The 23,290-nt window shown below is 34.9% G+C and overlaps 1 protein-coding gene across 2 annotated transcripts in view; it reads right to left on the bottom strand.

Moving 5' to 3' along the window:
• LOC111502962 (uncharacterized) overlaps window positions 1-22,067 on the bottom strand; it is a 493,652-nt gene extending 471,585 nt beyond the window's left edge. Inside the window, exon 1 of one of the 2 annotated variants that reach the window (XM_074183432.1) lies at window positions 11,895-22,067. The gene's annotated coding sequence lies outside the window, so the exon portion shown is untranslated. The remainder of the gene's footprint in view (window positions 1-11,894) is intronic. The other variant, XM_074183430.1, reaches the window with a different exon arrangement.
• Between the last annotated feature and the right edge of the window lie 1,223 nt (window positions 22,068-23,290).

Raw genomic sequence — 23,290 nt, 5'->3', positions numbered from 1 at the left:
TGAGGTTCATCTCCTTCAGCAAGGCCACGTTCACGCTCAGCTCAAACGTAGCAGCTTTACCACCAAGTGTTGCTGCAGCGAGGGAGCATTCTCTCACGGTCTACCATGAGGTTCAGCACTGTCTAGGTGGAAGAAGACTCTGAGGAGTGGTGTTGGAAAAAAGCGATCTCAGGCTTAGAGCCAGTGATCACGCTTGCTCTCCCTGCGCTTCTAAAGCTGATTTCGTGCAATTGCACCACAAATTGCCAGCGAAATTGTGGGTGCATGAAGGCAAATTTATCCTGCTCCTCCTTATGCGTAAATTGTGAGGGCACCTGCAATAACATTGTAACGGTGCAAGAGGAGGAGCAGGACGAGGAGGAAGCCGAGGCTGAGATGGACGATTTGTTTCCGTTGGACATTCCACAAGGAGAAAACTCAAAAGGTAAATACTTGCAATATCTTTATACTACCCAATCCGTTATTGAAATTTAACTCCCTCCACTGATTCTAGTCTTTTATTTTTTTCTTTTACAGATGAAGATGATTTAGATCCTAGTGAACGGCCCTCGAAAAGGTTGAGGACGTAAGGAAATTGAAGGTATAATAATTTGAGGATTGTAGAGAAACAGTATTTTGACAGTCACAACTTTCTAAACTTTCTAGAGTTCTCACAGTCCTCACTAACCCGTTCGAAGAAGAATTCGAAGAATGAAAATGATGACAATTTTAACGTTCAAGTTACTATTGATATACACAAATTTCATTTCGTACATATAAACGATTCCATGTTTTTATAATCAATATATTATTAGAAATTGAATTAAACTTGTTTTCTTTATACTCACTTTTACATTCTTGTTCAGAATACTTTTACATATATTTATGTATGGCTATAATTCACAGAAGTAAACATAGGTACGAGTGTATTTCAAAATCAAATAATTAAGTTGCCTGGATAAGGATGACGACTCCCGTGTCAAACCACCGAAATTCCGATTTTTGCAGTTTTCTGTTTTTCAACCTCTTTTTCCAATATTATGTATACCTACATGTATATATATATATATATATATATATATATATATATATATATATATATTAGGAATTTTGAGGTTATTCCCCCACTTTTTGCGTTCTCTCGTGGCATAACAGTTGACCGTAGAAAAAAAATTTTTCGACATAAAATGTAGGAAATTTTATTCTTCATCTTTCTGTATAGGTGACCTCCAATGTGTAACATGTTTTAGGGCCATACTTTTCCATTTCACATAACTGGTATAGACTATGCTGGTCCATTTATTATAAAACATATCCACGGTAGAGGTGCCAAAGTTAATAAATGTTATATTTACCTATTCATTTGTTTTTCTACCAAAGCAATCCACTTAGAGATTGTATCGGACTTGACAACTGAGGCATTTCTTGCAATTTATCTCTAGGCGAGGTAAACCATCCCAAGTGGTTTCTGACAATGGGTCTAACTTTATTGGAGGTGTTGCTGAACTAAAGCAACTAGGTGACTTTCTAGAAAACCAGGCAGATTTTTTAAAAATAATATTGGAAATGAAGTAATAACTTGGAAATTCATCCCAGCATTTCCCGAATTTTGAAGGTTTATGGGAGGGAGGTGTTAAGTCTTGTAAACATCATCTGAAGAGAATATTGGGTAAAGGTTCTCAACTTCAATCACCCAAATTGAGACAATCCTCAATTCAGGTCTGCTATTCCCTTTATCATCCAGCCCTTATGATATGGATGTCCTTACTCCATCCCATTTCCTCATTGGATGACGTTTGACTTCGTTACCAGACCCAGATGTTCGGGAAGTTTCAACCAACAGACTGTCCAAGTTTCAACATCTCCAAATGCTCCTTCAACATTTCTGGTCCCGCTAGTCTTCTGAATTTATCACTGAACTGCAACAACGATGTAAATGGACGAAGGAGAAAGTCAACCTACAAATTGGACAACTCGTCCTCATGAAGGATGATAATCTGGCCCCGTTGTATTGGTGGATGGGAAGAGTTAGCAACGTTTTTCCTAGTCCAGAAACAAAGGTTCGAGTCGCCACTGTAAAAACTTCAAAAGGTGAAGTGAAGCGTGCCGTAAGAAAACTATGTCCACTTCCCGAAGTCGAAGTGGCTGCGGTAGAGTGAAGATATGCGTTCCACAAACTGTTATGTAGAATAAATTGTAGCTTAGGTTAATCATATACAGTGCATACCTTCAGTATTTTTCAGAATATCAGAATTTTTTATATTTTTTGTAGACGTCTAAGATCTGGTAACATTCACTGTCTTGTATTTATAGGCGAATGTTTTTTCGTTATCGAATAACTGCATCCCCCTTCTGTATCTAGGTAGATTTCTGACCCTTGCCACATGTTGGGTTTTAGATATTTGAAGTGGTATTAATAATAACATTTTGTGCGATTCAAGCAGAGTAAAATATCATACAGTCCACGACGGTTGTGTCGTAATAATCTAAGAACAATAAATACAGACAGCAAACACTGGAGTTTTTCTTGTTTAGAATAATTGAAGTTCGAAATCAAGGGGATATTTTACGTACAGTTGAGAAAGGAATTTCGGTAAAATCTGATGTCGCTTGTAATAGTTTTTTCCCTCGAAACCAAACTTGATATGTAGATTCTTATAAACATTGAAACATACTCTCTGTGTTTCAATATTCAAATGCATCCGAATCTTATTCACTGGTATCTCTTTTTCGCATTATTCACCAGCGCTATTTGAATCACTACACAGGAAAAAATCTGCGTTGTTATCACACTTGTTATTACTATCAGTACTTGTCCTAGGACGCCACATTTCAAACAACTAACAAAAATTTTAAGTAATTATAATTTCACCAATATCGAATTTCAATACTCAAATTGCGATCAGTTCCTGAACTGAACATTGACGACACAACGGCGGTACTCATCGCTACATTCTATTGGTCACCGTAACATGACTTCAAATTTAATTTTATGACTCTTTCAGCCAACCATAAAACTCGGTTAGAAAAAATCATCCAATACGAACCGCCAGTTCTTTAGTCCACGTGGACTAATTCGAAGCGGCATTATTTCTTTGTATTGGTTTTTTTGGCCTTTGAGTTCGCCGATAGCTTAAAGAATTACTATATCAGTTACTTCGACTATACTACAGTAGGGATGAACTACGATGTCTAACAGGCCTTCTGTCATTTGAATCGTCATATGCAGAGACTCGGACTGTCGGAAGGCAGTGTGTGTCGCCTCTGTTTGGAAAATGATGAAATAGCAGAGTACGTACTGTATCCCTGCCCCAGCTTCGTGAAGAAACTGGGTTTATTTGGTCGAGTGTGAATAGGTGTGAGCCACAATAAACGCTTGCGGGTTACGGTGGAGGGTCGAATAGACCCACACACTTTGGAACTAACCTAACCTAACCACTCAATATCCTAATTGATTAATTTTTTGTGAGATTTTCCTAGATGTCACTGGTACTGAATGACGTTTCTTACTTTTTCTGAAACTGAAAGTACACAGGTCAAATATCACAACTTAATCAAAAATCAACAATATGTTGGCATATATTATTAGCACCACTATGAGATAATCTTGTTCCTCAACATCCCAACGGAGATTTTGAATGCCTATTTATATGCCATTTTTCTCTAGTCACTAATCAGTCACGCTTCGAATTTCCTATGGAATATCCATACAAACGTTTTTCTTACTGAGTGTGTACCTAAGCGGAACCCAGAAAAATTATGTTAACTAGCAGTGATCAATTATCTTGCCCAGTAAGTATTTTATTTTGAATTTGTCGATTAATTACAATGTGTATAGTTTGTAGATTTGAAGAGACCAGCCCCGTAGTTTGTATACCTGAGCCATTTGTGAAAACTAGGACCATTTGTTCATGACTAATTGTTGAAGAAACAAGTTTCAATGAATATGTAGAATAAAAGAAAGAATATCCGCTATCCGCTACTCGATTGATTGCTTTTGCTAACAAATGAAAAGTTGTCATATAACATAAGAATAGTATAGGCCCTAAGGTTGAATCCTGAGGAACATCTATATTGATTTGTTTTCCATCAGAATTTAATTGTTCAATGGAATTGCCATTTTGATAATATACGTTGTCATATTGGGTACAAATTTTTGAAAATTGATTGTAACCAACTCTTTCTCTAATACCATATTTAAATAAGCTTTGTTGTCGAAATAACAGTCGGATTTCCTGTAATGTTATAGTATGCATGATTGATTTGCTTGCAACAAAACCATACCGTCTATTCGTCAATATAGATAGACATTTTATTCATGGTATTACTACACAATAATATTTATACATACGTCAAAAATATATGCCATGATGAAACATCTCAAAATGAGCATTGCTATACATATAAATAAAAAATAAATACTATTAATATAACAGATAAATGTCTCCGCTTTCTGATCGATAAGTTTGGTGGGGGTTAAGATAGGCACCAATATGTCTTGGCACAATCATGTCACTGAAATGCTTCAAACATTGTTCCGAACCAAAAAATGTACAAACAGCAACACTTTATCTCTAATATATAAAAATGGATGTTTGTTGGTTGGTTGGTTGGTTGGTTGGTTGGTAAGTGATAAACTTCTACATCGCTCAACCGATCGTGATGAAACTCGACATTTATAAGTAATTTTTCATAGAGAAGGTTTTTAGGCTACCAATTTTTCTGTAACTCGCCACTAGATGGCGCTGTTGAACAATTTTTTGAAAGCACTGTTCTATAACGCTGCGCACGCCGAAGTTCGTTGATTCTGATTCTGTCAAAATATTGGAACATCAGCGATACAGTAACATAGTACTAGTGCTTCATAAAGCTCAGATCAGACCTTCTTGTGAGTATTGTTCACATGTATGGAGGATGCAATCGATGCAATTCAGCAGCTGAAGTTGCTGAAGCTGCTGAATTGCAAACAGATAAATGTCTCCGCTTTCTGATCGATAAGTTTGGTGGGGGTTAAGATAGGCACCAATATGTCTTGGCACAATCATGTCACTGAAATGCTTCAAACATTGTTCCGAACCAAAAAATGTACAAACAGCAACAATTTATCTCTAATATATAAAAATGGATGTTTGTTGGTTGGTTGGTTGGTTGGTAAGTGATAAACTTCTACATCGCTCAACCGATCGTGATGAAACTCGACATTTATAAGTAATTTTTCATAGAGAAGGTTTTTAGGCTACCAATTTTTCTGTAACTCGCCACTAGATGGCGCTGTTGAACAATTTTTTGAAAGCACTGTTCTATAAAGCTGCGCACGCCGAAGTTCGTTGATTCTGATTCTGTCAAAACATTGGAACATCAGCGATACAGTAACATAGTACTAGTGCTTCATAAAGCTCAGATCAGACCTTCTTGTGAGTATTGTTCACATGTATGGAGGATGCAATCGATGCAATTCAGCAGCTGAAGTTGCTGAAGCTGCTGAATTGCATCGATTGCATCCTCAAATATTCTTCAGTTTGCGTTTCAATTGTCTCATTACATATGTTGCAGTTGAGAATTGTTTTGGGGTGTACTCTGAGTAATTCAACTGCATTATCGTCTAATTGTTCAGCAAGTGTGATGTTGATATTCTGTATTTTGCCAGAATTGAGGGAAAGATAATTACTCTCATTCCAAGACCAAGATCAGAATCCATCGTTTTGTCCCATAATGTCCGACTGTTGACACAGTGTATTATTGTTTCATCGTTGGCATATTCAACGTCGTGAATAGAATCAGTGGTTCAGTTTGAACATCATGTCATTGATATAGATTATGAGGAGCATGTGACCTAGATCATATCCTTGTGGTACTTCGTGCTCCACGAAGCCAGTTCACCCTGGCCTTCCTATCTTCAAAGTATGACTTGAAAATATTCAGTGTGCTGATACCTCTATTCAAATTGAATCTAATCAAATCAAGTTTTATTAAATCCGTTTTCCTATTATACAATGGATTTGACGTGTCTGGTGATGTGTAAAATCCAGACACTTACTAAAAAATAAAGTTACTCCTAAAGTACTAGTTTCCAGGTTAGGTACACAAAATAGAGTATATACACATACATACATGGACATAATACATTGTTGAGGATGTAACCCTAATATTACTCAATGACACATAAAAACAAGTATATAAGACATCTTGATATGAATATAAAAAATCATAAAGCACAATAAACAATATGAAATCAATTAACACTGCTAGAAAGGAAGTCATCAAATTCCCCTAAGCTATAAAAACAATGATTCGTTAAAATTTTCTTTAACCTACTTTTGAAAATTCCGTACGTGCTACTATTTTTTATATTATCAGAAAGCCTATTGAAGTAAGACGCTACAATCATCAGAGGTGATTTTTTGTGGAAAGTGTGGTTCGATTTTTTTTGCAACAAGTCGTTTTTATGCCTTGTGTTGTGGTTGTGAATATCAGAATTTTTTGGCAGTTTATTTCGGTTTCGGTAGATATGGCTCAGTAATTTATATAAGTGAATAGAAGTAACAGTAAGAATTTTTTGGTTTTTGTATACATCGCGACATGAAGTTTGATGAGGTAGGGCAAAAATTAATTGCGATATTCTTTTATGTAATACAAACACCCTTTGGTTATCATGCCCTACTCCCGTAATACTCAAGTTTGTTTTACAGTCTTAAGATCTACTGAGTCGAACGAACGTGAAAGGTCATAGAACTTTGCAGAACAGTATTGTTGTTTTTCGAAAGCACCCGATACTTTTTCACAAGCGTCACATAACTTCGGTTTTTACAGATCTATACCCATATTGAAAATCGCAAGTTAGTAGTTATTTTCGAAGAAATCAGCTAGTCTGATTTTTGAAACAACTTCAAAAATTTCAGCTAGGATGGGTATAAAAGAAATAGAACGACAATTATTCGCATAATCATAATTCCCTATTTTGAATATTGGTGATTTTTGTGAGAGTTTGAAAACTTCAGAAAAAGTGTTGAGTTCAATACAGAAATCCATCAAAATTGTTAATGGTTTGATGATAGTCATTGATAATTTTTATAACTATATTTATAACTAAATATGGTAGACAATGATAGATTTCAATCTCAAATTCACCTGCCCAATAATTAAATGTCGAGTTTCTTGACAATTCCTATACTATTTAAATGATCCAAAGGCGATTTGATATAACTGAATAGAAAACGTGTTACCTCAGGGCTAAAACTAGAGTGCCACCAAGCTCCAGCCAAAGCCTCGGTAGATAATAACATCATCGTGAGGTGGGCTAAAGGGTACGACAGGAGTAAAGGTAATCGCATTGCCGACTCTTTAGTCAAGGAAGCGGCTGGACTGAGGATTTTAGGACCACGTGGCACCTACGGCCTGATGACTTCGACGATTGCGGAACTAACCAAACATCACACCCATGCACAATCCCTAAAGCGATGGGATGAAATCAAATGATGCAATCCAGCCAGAATCACCCTTAGGGACCCTAGGAAGCTGGCGCCGAAGAAATATCTGGCGATGACCAGGAAAAATCTACGCCTAACAGTAGGATTTCTGACTGGCCACTGTCAACTAAGAAAACACCTACACAATATGGGGCTATTGGACACACTGCCATACAGGATGTGTGAACAGGAAGATGAAACTGTCAGGCATGTGCTATGCGAGCGTCCGGAGTTATCGTCAATAGGAGAGTGTGTGTTCGGCGAGTGTTGGCCTACACCTGCCGATATAAAGGAGATATTTCACAGATACCTGTCCAACATCCTGAAAAGGACAGGATGGACGATTACCTAGAAGGAGAACTCCTTGGGAGGATGTACAATGGTTCACATGTGACCTAAGTGCTGTGGGCCTACACTCATACTCCCTACTCTATAGATACTACAAGTACCCCATAGGGTGGGGAGTGGCCGTTGGTGCTTCTTGGGATACGCCTTGACCAGCACAAACTGTATAATAAAAATAATATCTCAATTCCAGCAAACTCTACAGTTTGTTCTTCACAAAATTCAGACAAGCCTACTATTTCAAATTTCAGATTCAAGTCATTTCTAGCAAATATACATTTTTCTGCATGTCCAATTTTTTTCTATAATGAAACGATATGTGGCTAAAATTTTGAAATAACACTTAATACTTCTATTTCATCAACCTATGTGTCAGTAATCAGGCTAAGATCAATAGCAGTTTCTGACAAGAAATGCCCAACTCACCGACCTTATTACTAATGCTCTGAATGTTAATATAAAACATCATCGAAACCGATTTTGCATCATTTTCCATATTCATTCTATTTGCATTGGACTTGATTCTTCCTTAGTTATTTCTAAGGGCTCAGTATTGGGGCTTCTTGTGATAGCCGTGAGTATAAAAAATGGTTGATTTCTTTCTACCTGAATGATATGATTGATTTTCAATTTGTCATAAGCTAAGGATTCGGGTTGGATTCCTAAAGTCCCATTAGCGATTTCCACATTCTGCTGTGAAAGAGCTTTTCTCAAGTTTGTTGAAGAATTTCAGATGACACTCCACAGAAACAACTTTCCTTTTGTTGATAAAGTGTAACTATTTCTGAGACAATTTGATTTCCTCGATAGTTTTTGAATTCAGAGATACAGGAGCTACCGATTTTCATATATACAGCGTGAATAATGTATATGTCCACATGATTACAAGATATTCCTTTGTGAAATGTTGAGTATTGTTCGAAGCAGTTTCGATTAGTATTACAGGACTACAATTTTGTTTCAGAATTGAATATATTGAATAGTTTTACCTATTCTATTCCATCATGATGATCTTATTTTATTTCTGACTGTGAGTGACTTATACTCTTTTCCGCCACTTCGTGTTCGAATGCACTTCTGTTTGTGAATTATTGTAGAGGTCTGAGTACAAACTGTCACTACTGGTTTCTTTTCCATTTCTATTGGAGTTATATTTACTTTGGCATTGTGTTACTTTGGAAACACTTCGTTTTTTCAGTTGATTTCGTATTTTTTTCAATTTCTTTGTGTGGCTACAAATGAAACAGTTCATTTTCAACACGCTTTCATTAATCACCTGTATGTGTGTATGTATGTATGTATGTATGTATGTTTGTTCGTTTGTTTGTAACTCTCAAGCTCGGGATCTGTATTTGACAGAATTATCGATATTATTGCTTGATCTATTCGCGGGCAGATGGCGCTGCACGTAACCTCCTAGATATATCGACATTGTTACTTGATCTATTCGCGAGTAGATGGCGCTGTATGTAACCTCCTGGATATATCTACATTATTACTTGATCTATTCGCGGGCAGCTGGCGCTGTACGTAACCTTCTTGATATATCAACATTATTACTTGATCTATTCGAGGGCAGATGGTGCTGTACGTAACATCCCTGATATATCGACATTATTACTTGATCTATTCGCGGGTAGATGGCGCTGTATGTAACCTCCTGGATATATCTACATTATTACTTGATCTATTCGCGGGCAGATGGCAGATACGTAACCTCCTTGATATAATTCGAACTCACTTCACATGTATTCTTCATTTGAAAAAAATTTTTTATTAACACGCGCGCATGTTGCCTTATTTGAAACCCTCCTTTGCGCGCCTGCTGCCTTGGTCTTGGTAGCTGATTTTGAGGCTCCCTCTCCGGAATCGGAAAATATCAATGGTAATTTTTTTAAACAATACAGGGCTGATTGATCCCAAAGTTTATATAAAATGAATATAGTTTAAAAATACTAAAAAACACGCTTTTATAGCATATAGCGCGCGTCGCTTTTTTAACAATAACATTAGTATTTTTCGTTCGTTATTGTTATTGTTCGTTATATTTTTAAGTTTTCAGTTCGATGTTCTTTAAAAGCGTGTTTATTAGTTTTTGAAACTATATTCATTTTTGAGAACTTTCTCCGGATGGGCATGTTTTATATGATTATTATTTTTCAGCTCACATATTGTCTTTTCTAAAAAGCTCTTTTCAATATCTTGAGAGTTATATATAAAAACATTCATAGCTTCTTGATAAATTTGAAATTTTGCTTATTACACTACAGGCAACTCTTATGGAAAATTTTAAAAAAATCATTATTATTATTAAAAGATCTCGCTATGAAGCATTTAAAATTATTAGCCAATTGGCTGTCGTTATAATATCTCAACGATAATTAAAATTGAAAACGAAGCCGAACCTTTTTACACTTGCTTTTAACTAGCATCGTTGATAGGTTGTGTTTTCTTTTTTCACTATTAGCTTCCTTAATCAATAGGCTTCAATATGATATTTTGTTCGAGTTTTCCACACTATCAAAACTTTCAATAACCGCTAGCTATGACCCTTGTTAAATATATCTCAATTAACAGTAATCCCATTCGGGATTCTTGCGTTCAAAAATTGAAGAGATCTGTCAAGAAAAGAATTCTCCATAACTTTGGAAAATGATTACAGGACCGTAATGGTAATATAATATTATTATAACACACTAGTTATTTTTATTTTCGTTTTCCCAAAAAAAATTGGGATATATTGAAGATGAAGTTCGTCCTCCGTGAACGGACAGATGATGTATTTGGGGAAAGCATTGATTTGAGCAGGTTTTCTGAAATCTAAAGCATGTATGAAAACATACTTGAGATTAAAAAATATAATTCGATCAACGCCTAAATAACGGCTCGTGACGCAAGGAAGTACTCAAAAATTCAGCTGAGATCTTGAATACATTCGTATAAAAACAATCCCCCAAAACTTAGTTCACTAAGCATATCGCCGGCATTCTTTAGAATTATCGACGAACAGTTCTTAGGTACTGACCCATGGCTCATATTGTCCAATTCATGACTAACGATTTTTTTGTCCTAGAAGTCGAAAAGACTTTGTGGACATTCATTATTCATCACTCCTAGAAGCTGGTGAAGCCTTCAGAAACCATGTTTTTGAGATATAATCCTAGACAAAAGCTTAGATGGAAAAATTTTTAGGATAAAAAACTGTAATGCGAATATTTAAAATAAATAATGAAACAGTTTATTGAAAAAAAATTCTATTTTCTGTAAAAACTTAATGGGTGACCCTCGTATATCTGTGTTATAAAAACAAATTACAGCGTTTCTAAAAAAATCTGTTGATTTTTGTTCATTTCCACAAATTATTCAATAACTGAGATATTTTTTTTCTCCTCTATTAGATTAAGAAATTCAAATATATTATGGTGTTGGAGTGATTTCAAAATGGGTTGTTCAATGGAGAACTGCAGGTGTATGAAGAATGCTTTGAGAGAAAGATCTTATATTCTATTGAACAATGAACAGCTGGGGTAAATGAATCGTTTGTATTCCTAATAGATTTAATTCCACAAAAGCCGAAGATTGATTCGCTTCTCTATTAATTGACAATCAATCTATGACCTATTTTGATCACTATATTGAGTTGAGGAGCAACATGATTGACCTTTGAAGAACGTTTTCACACATTAATTTGATTTATGGATTCAAATCCAAAAACATTCGCAGAGATATTTTCATGAAAAAAAGTGATCGATGAAGATGAATGGAGATGAAATAGGTGTTGTTCTATACAGATATGAACTTTCTCTAAAACTTCTATTCGCTGATATCATTAAGATCTACGGTAAGTAGTATGAGATTTTTTATTGATCAATGCTTGTGAATTGATACATTCTTTCTTCATAGGTTCGTAGGGCCTGCCCTAAATTGATGAATTCACAATATTTTCTCTCATACGGTTATGAAAATCGAGCATTGAGTAGTGAATATTATAAGTTCGTTATTTGAAAGTAATGGACTCCATCAAGTATTTTGGAATACATTAGATATATGGCAATATTACCGTCGATTTGCGACCCTGACAATAAACGATAGATAGTTACAAACCTTCAATTTGAGAGTGGAGGTCTATTCCAAATGAACAAGTTGAACTAAGATTAAAACTGGCAACTAAAACTAAAACTGGCTCATGAAACTGGCATAAATAAAAGAAAAATTAGCGAACAAACGGTTCTAGTCCATAGTTCAAATGTGTATTATCGCTGATCTGGTGGCACGTTTTGATGCCTCATGACCGGCGACCGACGCTAGATTCGCGGCGGATAGTAAATACCGACTGATTTGTTTAGATTGTGACTATGGCATAACGCACCGCGGCCCCACTATGTCGGATGCCTCTCGCAGGTCCCCACCCATATAGTAAAAGGCTATGTACTGACATTCTAATAGTATAGGACGAGTCGAGCAAAAATACTGGCTCTCTATGGAGCAGGATTTATAGGGACTCGTCAATAATTCTAGAAATATCTGCCTGAGCGATTTACTTCAGATTTGAATCGCTTCAGATTCTATTCTCGGGAAGTTTCGTTCACATGGACAATGTTCCCCAACTGGAAAAGTTCTTAAGGAAATTAAATATTGCGGTTCAACGTCTGTGATGGAACTAGCCGACACTTGAAGGAAACTCAAATAGTCGTCCTACCTCTTAACTTTTGAACGGGGCAAGGTAACCAAGTCAGACATAATTTGTAAGAGAAGGAATCATTTTTAGTACTTCTTGATAAAATAACAAATGATGTGCTATCAACTTCAAATAGTGATCCTTCTAGACCAGTGCTGAAGCCTTTAAAGAAGGTAAAAAGTGAAAAAAATTATAGTGGGAGAAACCCATTGGAAAAGGAAAATGATAAAACTGAAATGAAAGTAAAAACAAATTGAGCTTTGGACAAAATAATACCGGTTTATCGGAACAGTTTAATGATACTGATAGTATAAATGATGATTTCATTAACAATATTCATAATCTCGAACCTGATGAGGATATTATTAAATATTATGAAAATAATCTGAATAATAGAAGGGCGTAATGCAATGTATTTATGAAAGTAGTCAATGTTTTTTCCAACAATGCAAAAATAACGACCTATTTTTGTTTTTGTATTTGGAATTCGAACAATCAATGATTTATCCATTAATTTGATGTTTTCTATTACTGAATGGCACAGCTCTTCACGCCTGCAGGCTCCATATACTCCATATACATATTTTGCATCTGGCACCTCTTTTATAAACCTCTGTACTTGTTCAAACGTAAGAGTTTTTGATTTTTTAGGCCTATACCTTCCATTTTTCCGCTTTAAGAATGATATTACCCTGAAATATTTGCTTGTATTCACAGCATTTTTAACGAGTGCACTCGACTTTATCATTGAAAACTTGCTCCACAAAGTTGACGAGTTCCATATTTTTGATTTCTCTTCTAGAAAGGGTAAGAAGACGGTTTTGCTGAAATTTCCTTCGAAGTTTTTAAGTCTACACCAGCAAAAATTCAATTGAAGCTCTTTTTGCAGACTATTCAAAATCGTCACAATTCTTCACTATTATTCTTCATTATGAAAGACATTAAACACCAGCAAGAACTTTCAATGTGACTTTGAATAAAACACGTGAGCTGTAAACAATACTGTTTGTTGGTGATTCGGCGTCACCTGACATGGCCACTTCACAGCAAATTCGATAACATGAAAATAGTTAACTGACAAGAGATGTCAAAATGTGTTTTTATGAAAATATCAAATGTATCTATTTTTTTATGAAAACAGGACAGTTGTACAAAAACTTTGTATGATATTTCTGTTAAAAAGTAAATTTTATTTTGTTCGTGAAATTGGTTAACTCGCTACGCTTGTAGGTACATTATTTTCAACACTCATATCATAAATAGCTATAACGCTACATCTTTGCACTCCATCTTTACTGACACACGTTACTCATCTTATAAATTACTGTCTGAAAAATTTTCCGAAAGCGTGGAAACAAGCTCACATTATATCTCTGCCCAAGAATTCAAATCTTACTAGCTTAAATGATATCAGACCAATTAGTATACTTTCCCCTTCACCAAAAATTTTGGAGAATGTCTCTGAAAACCAAATTCGAAAATATTCATCGAAAAACAATATTATTCAAAATAACCAATCTGGTTTCAGACCAGGTCATAGCTGCACTTCGGCTCTTCTGAAAATTACTTAACAAAAAATTGATGCTACTGATAAAGGAAAAGTATATGATTTGAACGATAGAACTTAGGCAGTACTATATTGTACTTATGATGTACTGTTTGGAACATATGGTGTAGTAATGAATATTACTGGAGTTTTTTTCCCAACACCAAATCGTTATTTTTACACCTCGACACGTGTTTCGATCACCAAGTGATCATCTTCAAGAGGAAGATAAAACTAGAAACTTCTTAAAACTAATGCTATTTATGCTATTCAGGTACATCATACAGGTAGGTAATCAGTAATATCACCCATACAAGTGTACCACCCTAAATTAATTTCACAATTGACCTTTCTTTTATTTTACAATATGTCCTTATGTATGTTTAAATATTACAGCTATATTTAGAACAATTTTCAGCTATATAAAGTTAGTTTCACAATATTGCCTATCTAAATATATTTAACGTATTCCAAAAACACTTTATTGTGAGATTTTCACTAAATTGTTTTACAAAAACGCAACACGTGTTTCGCCATACAATGGCTTCATCTGGCGTGTCTTTCCTAAATATATTTACAATGTGTCTTTTTGTAGTAATCAGTAAACTCAATAATATTATTTCAACAAGCTATATAGTATGCTATTTGGTATTGATTATGCTATTAAACATGCATACATACAATTTTTAAAAATTGATAAAATAAAAAAGTACCACAAGGGTCAGTATGTGACCTCTACTTTTCAGTCTACATACTTGGATTTTTGCTAAGTCCTTCGTATCATGCACGCAGCACTATCATGATGATGATATGCAATTATAGTTGTCTGTCAATACTGAAGAATACTCTCAGGCTATTAGTGCTTTGAATTTTAATCTATATAATCTTGAGAAATTTTTCAATAATCATTGCCCTGAACTGAATTGAAATAAAACTGTTGTAATCGTTTTTGCTACAAAGAATGCAAGAAAAGAATTTATTGCGAACTACTTTGATAACATTCAGATTGGAGAGGGTCCTTTACCACTTTCTAATAAAATTTTAGCCCATTAATAGGTCTTAAGAAGTGGGTAAGGTTCAATTTTCCATTAAAGTAAACGGAGGTATTATAGCAATCGATCCGTTATTGCTATTTCAAAGAATATCTCTAACGATCGACAGTGGAACTGATATGGAAACTCATTTACAATAAGAGTTCGTGCCTTTTCCGTCGTCACTTTTTACCGAAAATGGTCTCAGGAAAAACGTTAAATCTCAGCTCTATGAATTATTTGTGAGTACGAATGGACCACCGCATTCTGAAGGCATTGTGCATGTTGTTGACGGCTACAGTGGATTTTTACTGCAAAAAGTAATTTCGCAGAAATATGAAATGGTGGAAAATATCATGAATATATATTTGTGCTATGTAGAAAAACATTACGCAGTACGCAGCTAGATCGTATATATACATCAAGTATATTCCGAAGTTGAAAAAATCAACTGAAAGAAGAGAACATTCTCGTAGAAAACCCTCAGACAATATTCCAGAGTTCAATAATCAAAACCATTTAAAAATACCATTTTTGCAGGAAAAACAAGGAAAAAATAATGAAAAGGTTAATGAAAACATTACAGTCACAAGAGTTTTCCTGTAAACAAGCGAAAGAAGATGCTGATGCTAATATGATTGAGACGTTGATAGGAATGACCAGAGATAAAAATAAAACTGTCATTGTTTTCGGTACTCTTGAATAAATTGAATTCAAATTATAATGACATTTATTTTCTCAAGTCCGGTTCTGGAAATGTTAAAGATCAATTTTTCACAACTAATAGTTTCAAATATGAATCTTTCAAAAATATCGTGGCAGTTCTGCATTGTTTTTCAGGTTGCGATACAACATCTGGATTTGCCAGAAAAAGATAGAAAAGTATGGTAAATTCATTATTGAATGCTGAAAATATGTCAAATTTTGCCAATATTTTTCATAAAAAAGGTGCAAACAAAGAAGATATCGAAAAAAAATAGATTACAATTAATCAAATATACTTATATGTGTAAAAATGATAATATAACACTGAATCAATTGAGATTTCGAAAATATCAATTGGTAAAACGTCAAATCATCTTTCATATTGGCAAATCTCCCATCCACAGAAAATGATCAGAACAACATTGTCACAGGGCATCAGCTTCAAAATTGGCTGGGTAACAAACTGACAGCAACAGATTGGGGCTGGAAGCAACATCAACGTGGCATTATGCCCAAATTTACAGGAAAGGAAATAAGTCCGAAAATATTGCTTAAAACTATCTGCAACATCTGTGAAACTGGATGTAACAGTTTGAAATGTGGCTGCCAGAGCATGTCATCAATTTTTTTGATGGACCACCCTATATTGTTTCGCATTATCAGATGCTCCATAATGAGCAAATTTCAACAAAGTATAAAACATATGGTGTGAAGCTTACGGTTTGGGAGCTACAAATTTTATAAGTTGAAAAAGAGCCACCTTGGATAACTTTTGGAACAACGATTTTCAGGAAAAACCAAAAAACACCTCAAAAATAATACAAAGGGGACACATTTTGACATATTCACATTTGATCCAACTATCCCTATTGCACCTTCAGAGCATGTCGTCATTTTTTTTAAATGGATCAATTGTTTTGCACTATCAGATGTTCCATGATGAACAACAAAGTAGAATACATTATGGTCTGAAGCTCATAGTTTGGAAGCTAAAAATTATTTGAGTTGAAAACGAGCCACCCTGAATGAACTTCTGTACAATCTGTTACCTCAGTTTCATAGGTGTTTTTGTGAAATATACTTTGAATATTTATATAATATACTTATTTCGCATAGTTAAGTTTGAATTCAATATTCTCTTCATATTGTATTTATCTCATTCTACAAGAACGATTACGTAGCAGGGGAAGTTACAATTGGTATTTCTGCTTTTGTTAATTGTTGAGAAGCAATGGTTTGTTTATACGCTTCGAGAATGGATTGAAATAGTGAGTTTGTACTACCAAATTGGAAATAAAGCTAGAGCTGCTGCCCTATGTTCGATGAGAATCATCCAGAAAGAAATGTACCGACACAAATACGTTTCCGAATTATTGAACAAATTTATGGAAACTGGATCTGTTTCAATACAATAAAAAGATTAACCATTCAGGAGTTGTCAACGATGAAGCTATTTGTACTGCAGTTTTCGGGCACGTTGGACCAATGGAAAATTCGCAATCTCTCACTAAGTTATCCCGAGAATCAGGAATCAGTCATACAAATGTTTTCAGGATCCTTCATAAGTACATTCATCCATGTAAGATTAGACTAGTTCATGAGCTGAACGAAGATGATTTCGATACACGTATCGAGTTTGGTGAAAGGCTCACTGAACGGATCAACTTGCATCAAAATTTTTTGTATAAAATTTGTTTTTCGGATGAATGTACGTTTAGTTTGAATTGAGAGTTGAATCGGCAAAATTATCGACATTCGAGTGATATACTCGAATATACTATACTAGTATAGTATAGTATACGATATGCTATACTATCTACTCCTGGTGACGTACTTGGTGAAAATGTTTTTGAACATTTAGATACCATAGAAAATGTATTTCTTCTCATTGTCCAGTTATCACATTTTGATTCAAGACATTATAAAAAATCTCTTTTTCGGATTTATTGCTTCCATATTTGTCAGTAGAACGAATATTTCAAAATGTGATGTAATTGTTGAGCTGTTTTTTATTTATTTTTTTCTCATTGTCCAGCCATCAGATTTTGATTCAAGAGTTAACAAAAAATCTTTTTTTCTGATTTATTGCTTCCTTATTTGTCTCTAGAATGAATACTTGAAAATGTGGCTTCCTGTATGATTGTTGACCTGTTTTTTTTTAACTTTCCTGCAAATCATTGTTTCAAAAATTATTCAGGGTGGCTCGTTTTCAACTCATAAATTTGTAGCTCCCAAACCATAAGCTTCAGACCATATAATCTATACTTTGTTGAAATCTGCTCATCATGGAGCATTTGATAATGCGAACAACATAGGGTGATCCATTCGAAAAAAAATCGTGAGATGTTCTTTGGGGGTGCGATAGGGGAAGTAATATCAAATGTGGATATGTTAAAATGTGTCTGTATACTATTATTGACGTGTTTTTTTATTCTTCCTGAAAATCATTGTACCAATGGTGGTTCGTTTTAAATGGAATGCACTGTATAATTTGTTCAAACAATTTTGCTCCAGCAGATAGTACTAATACCGGTCTGTAGTTTTCTAAGTTTTTTTTAAGGACAAAACACAAGCACTACAAGAAAATCCTCAAGGCGCTCTCAGTAGCAAGTAGCGATTCACATTGGATTTGAATCGCTGGAGATTAAATCCATTTGGAAAAACGTTCTAAGGAAGTGTATTCCACATAAACGCAGTTCTTCAGATGAAAGAGTCATTGAACAGTGAAATTCAAGGTGTACTGAGTTAAAGTTCGTTGCGTGGAATCATATGTGCCAAGTCACTTGAACACTTCCCGTGGAATTATCAATAGAATAGAGACACATCTGCAGCCTTTCTTCGATGTTTCAGGCTATCAAGGTTGCACGCGATGTTCACATCTCCAATCAGGCCGACGGCTCTTTTCTGGGTGGAATCCAGCAACTTCATGGTATGTTTGAAGGCTGAGCTTCATATATGAGAACAATACTCCAAAAGGTCTGATCTGAGCTTCATAAAGCATCAAAAATTGCTGAGGTGTGTACGGTTTTCTGCTTTGAAAGAGTGTTCCAAACTTATGAGAAGCATCTTTGGCAATTCCAGCGACATGATTGTGCCAAGACATATTGGTGATCATTTTAACCCCCAAGAAACTTATCGAAACAGAAAGCGGTATTGTCTGTCTGACATTATTATATCCGGTTCGGAGACATGTTTATATTATTAGTATTTATTTTTTAATTACATGTATGTTATATTCAAACATGTATAGCAACGCTATACGTGTAAATATCTATCTATATTGACGAATAGACGGTATGGTTCTTAGAGAAAACCGATGCGTGGGTTTTTGTGGCATTGAATTGAATCTGGTTACTCTCACCCCAATTCGAAATCACTCCTAGATCCTCATTAAGATATGCAACCTTCTGCTACCGATGAAGATTTGCCTCCGCAGCCGATGTCCTGGAATACAAATGGAATGACGAGACAAGTGTGCTGACTTCAGCAAAGGAATATATTGGATTCTTGTTTTTTTCCAGTCGTTGATATACAATAAAAAGAGGGTTGGAGACAATATGGATCCCACGGGAACACCAGCGTTGGTGGAAGTATTCGAAAGATATACATCGACAGCATTTGACGGGAACGTTCTTTCAGGAAGCTGAAGAGCCACACACAAAAGTGATCCGACAAGCCATAGCATCGAAGTTTGAACAGCAAACGTCATGCTACACACGGTCAAATGCCTCAGAAATATCAAGCTCAATAGCTCTTGACTCCCCATATTTCTCTATTGCGTTATTCCAAAGTACTCGCTTCAGCGGTACATATACTAAAAAAAATATTCCAAATATGGGTGATATACGATCGTTGCCTGTTGATCTTTGTTTCCGAAAGCCACATTTATGATCACTCATGATGTTGAAGCCTTCCAAATATTTGAGGATATGTTGGTTTACGGCCATAATTTTTATATAACTGATACCAAAGCGACTGGTCTACAGTTATTTGGAAGTGTTGCTATCGTCCAACCCGTGTTAGGAATCACACGTTAAAAGGTGACACCTCGTTGATTCTTAGCTCGCACAAGTTTCGATAACTGAGGGTGGTCGTTCGTAGGGGTGCAACAGCTGGTTAACGGAAAAACATATTTTATACATATTTTTATTTTTTACATTTATGTTGCCCTTTTTGGGAATAGGCCGAACGCGAGCAATCTCCCAACATGAAGAAAAAACCATTTTCTTGCAAGACACGTTGATAAGTTTGCGAAATACTGGTGCAAATTCATTTGCGCACTTTTTTGTACGATGACGGGCACATCATCAGGGCCAAACGCTTTGTTGATATTGAGCTGTTTCAGAATTTGCATGACTTGACGCTGTCGAAAAGTATTTTCAAGCATTGTGCATTCTAATGTGGGAAAAGCGAGTGGTGCCTTTTCCAGAAAATCGACTGTGGAGTGGGACGCAACTTGTTCAGCTAGTAGATTGTTTTTTCTATGGATGTTGTTGCAACTGAACCATTCGCTTGTGTTAGTGGTGGAATTGTGGATTTTGTAAAGTTCTGATCAACCGCTTAAGCTGCCGACCAGAAGGATCTAAACCCGTTTGGCAAACAGTTTATCCTTAATTCTTTGATTGTGAAGTTATTATTATTACATATAAATAAAGGCTGAGGACAAAGTCCTATGTAAGCCTAAAAACGAAGGATATCAACAAGTTAATACAATGCAAGCAAAAAGAAAAGGAAAATAATTAATATATGCATAGAGGCGATTAAGCAAATAAACAAATATCTATTTTGTTTTTGAAACTGTTCACTGAGTCGGAATTCATAACATCGTTGGGTAAGTTTATCCATGTTTCAAAAATACGATTCCCAAAAAAATATTGTCTTTGCCTCGTTGCGAATTTTTCCATTTTCAATTTGATAGTTATACTTAGCTACACGGCGAGATTTTTGGAGGAGACAGCTTGCTCGCAATTTTTGTTGAGCCAAGGTTTGTCGTTAGAAGGGAGTTTCATTGAAAAAGGAATATATGCATCCATGGATGATATAATAACTTCTGCGACTTCAGAAGCACAAGTTGATGGATCTTCAGAACTGAAACAAGCATCTAGTCAAGGGAAATATCGAAAATGGTCTTGAAGATCCTCCCATTCAGCTGATCTGTAATGCCAAACTTTGGCGCGGCTTAGATTGTTCCCCAACATTTATCGGTAATTCCCACAACACTGAAATGGTTTGTGGTCAGAAGATACCAATGGAGACCTTACGGTGACTGTAAATTTCTGGATTGGTTGTTAGGTATAGATCCAGAAGACTAGCATATTCTCTATCACGGTCAGAAATTCTAGTTGTTTTATATAAAATCTGGTTTGTATTTGAAAGAAACATCTTTGCAAGACCCCTTTCTCTGTTCATTCTTCACAATTGATCTCTCACAAAACTTAAACTACTCTTCATGAATGTTTGATGAGAAAAAATGTGTTCATTTGTTTCGTTTTCATGGGATTTTTTTTCAATAACTCGATTGGATACAGGCCATTAACTTCGTAGTAGGTAACCATAAAATAGTTTTTCTTTTGGAATCGAACCGTATATCACTGTAGCTAGTTTCTTGAGTGCACGCAAGTAGGTACTTAAAATTTTATGACAACATTTTAAACGGTAATATTAATTTTTTCGACAATCGAAAATGATGAAATGATGCGGTAATGTTTTAATTATGGAATTCTTAATATCAACTTTGAATCAAAAGCATGTGAAATTGAATGGATTATTAATTTTTTCTGTTACATGAAATTCGACTGAATTAGCAGTAGGTAACAGTGAAAACCATGATTGAGAAATAGGGTATTGAGTTGTGATTTGGGAAATTGAATGAAGTTGATGAATTTGATTTGGCATACCTCTACATATGTATAGTCGAAAAGGTGAAATTTAATAGTGATATGAATCACACCAGTGAATAGTTGAGATAAATTCAACCAAAGTCGCATCTTCGAAAATAAAAAAAATATTTGAATTGCAAGGGTATATTTTTAGGAGAGACTGATTTTTGGCAATGGAAGTATTTGGCCTTCTACATCTCCATTTCGATACAAAAAATGTGGAAATCTTTCGAAAAAAGGAAGAAAGCAATCATTTCAAAAATAAACTCTATGACATGTCATGTCAGGATGACATGGGTGGATTCAACTCAATCCGTGGCAAAAAATCGTAGTTTTATGAAAGAATTGAGTATTTTGTTTAGCATTGAGGATGACAGTGTTCCATGTAAGTGAAATTTTACTCTTTTTCATCAATTATTTTGTGTAGAAATCCTGTGAATGATATCTGATTTGATTCCATACGAATGTTTAGAATACAAACGGAATAGAGAAAAAATGTTTTTCGTATAATTCAGCGTTAATAATAGTTATTTATTATTCAAGAAAAAAAAGTATATTTTTCCCGTGTATAATACACAATTTTTTTCTGTGACGGAAAAAACGACGATTTAATTTTGAAAAATTAAATTTCTACCTTTACTTATGTGTGTAAAAATATGTGTGAAAAAAAGACTCACTTTTTTCCCGGGGAAAAAGTAATTTCATAAAAAGTGACTAGAATAACATCACAGAAAAAAAGTATTTCTGTTGAAAGTATTTTTCTTTCGTCTAATTCAATGTTATATGAGAATAATTGTTTAGAGAGGGATTCTTCTTCCGTTTGTTAACGAGGTCTTATCTTTCAACGTGTGATTCCTAACACGAGTTGGACGATAGCAAGTGAAAATCGATGGTTCGGACTAGGGCTCGAACCCCCGACCAGCACGGCAGTTAATTCGAGTGAGTGAACAGAGTACCCACCGCTTGGCTACCGACCGGCCAAATGAAAGTTATCAAGATCAATGATTGGTATGTCATAGAAATAATAACAGACAGGGACTTCATTGAACGCGTGACTCATAAATGTTTTCTTTTCTGAACGAATCACTATATATTTCAACTCAAGTATTTTTTCAAAAGAAGTTGTTTTTGAAAATATGACCTATACAAATTAGAATAATCTGATTTATACCATGTTGTTCGAAAGTTATGGTGGGAATTATGTCAAAAAATGGTTTCATTCACCACCAAATATCTTCAACTCACTTAAATGGGATGAAAAAATCAGCTTATAGGTGCCGAGTGGCGTTTTTCTCATACAGGGGTCACCAAAATTCGGGATAATTCTTTTCTCAATAAATGGGGACGTAATAAAATGTTCTATTCATGAGCTTTCTGAAAATATAAAGTTGTGACTGTTTTATACTTATCAAAAATGTATTTAATTTTGTAAAGAGTATAAAAAAGTCGTCATTTCAAGTTTCATCGAAAATGGTTCTGGTAGAATTTTTAAATGAAATATCCTGTATATATTAATATTTTCGGCTTCCTCACACATTTCTGGATAACAATGTAATCAGTTTTCAAGCCTACGTGAATTTTTCAGAATTATTTTTTCAATATCTATTTATTAAAAATTTCACTTTTGAGGCGTTATACAGTAATTCAAAATTTCAACTGTT

The sequence above is a fragment of the Leptinotarsa decemlineata genome, unplaced genomic scaffold, assembly GCF_025532065.1.
Source record: "Leptinotarsa decemlineata unplaced genomic scaffold, Ldec_3_MD MMD2_tig00026340_RagTag_RagTag, whole genome shotgun sequence".
Taxonomy (NCBI): Eukaryota; Metazoa; Arthropoda; class Insecta; order Coleoptera; family Chrysomelidae; genus Leptinotarsa; species Leptinotarsa decemlineata.
The sequence above is the reverse complement of the archived record's forward strand: the minus strand, read 5'-3'. Positions and strand labels throughout refer to the sequence as shown.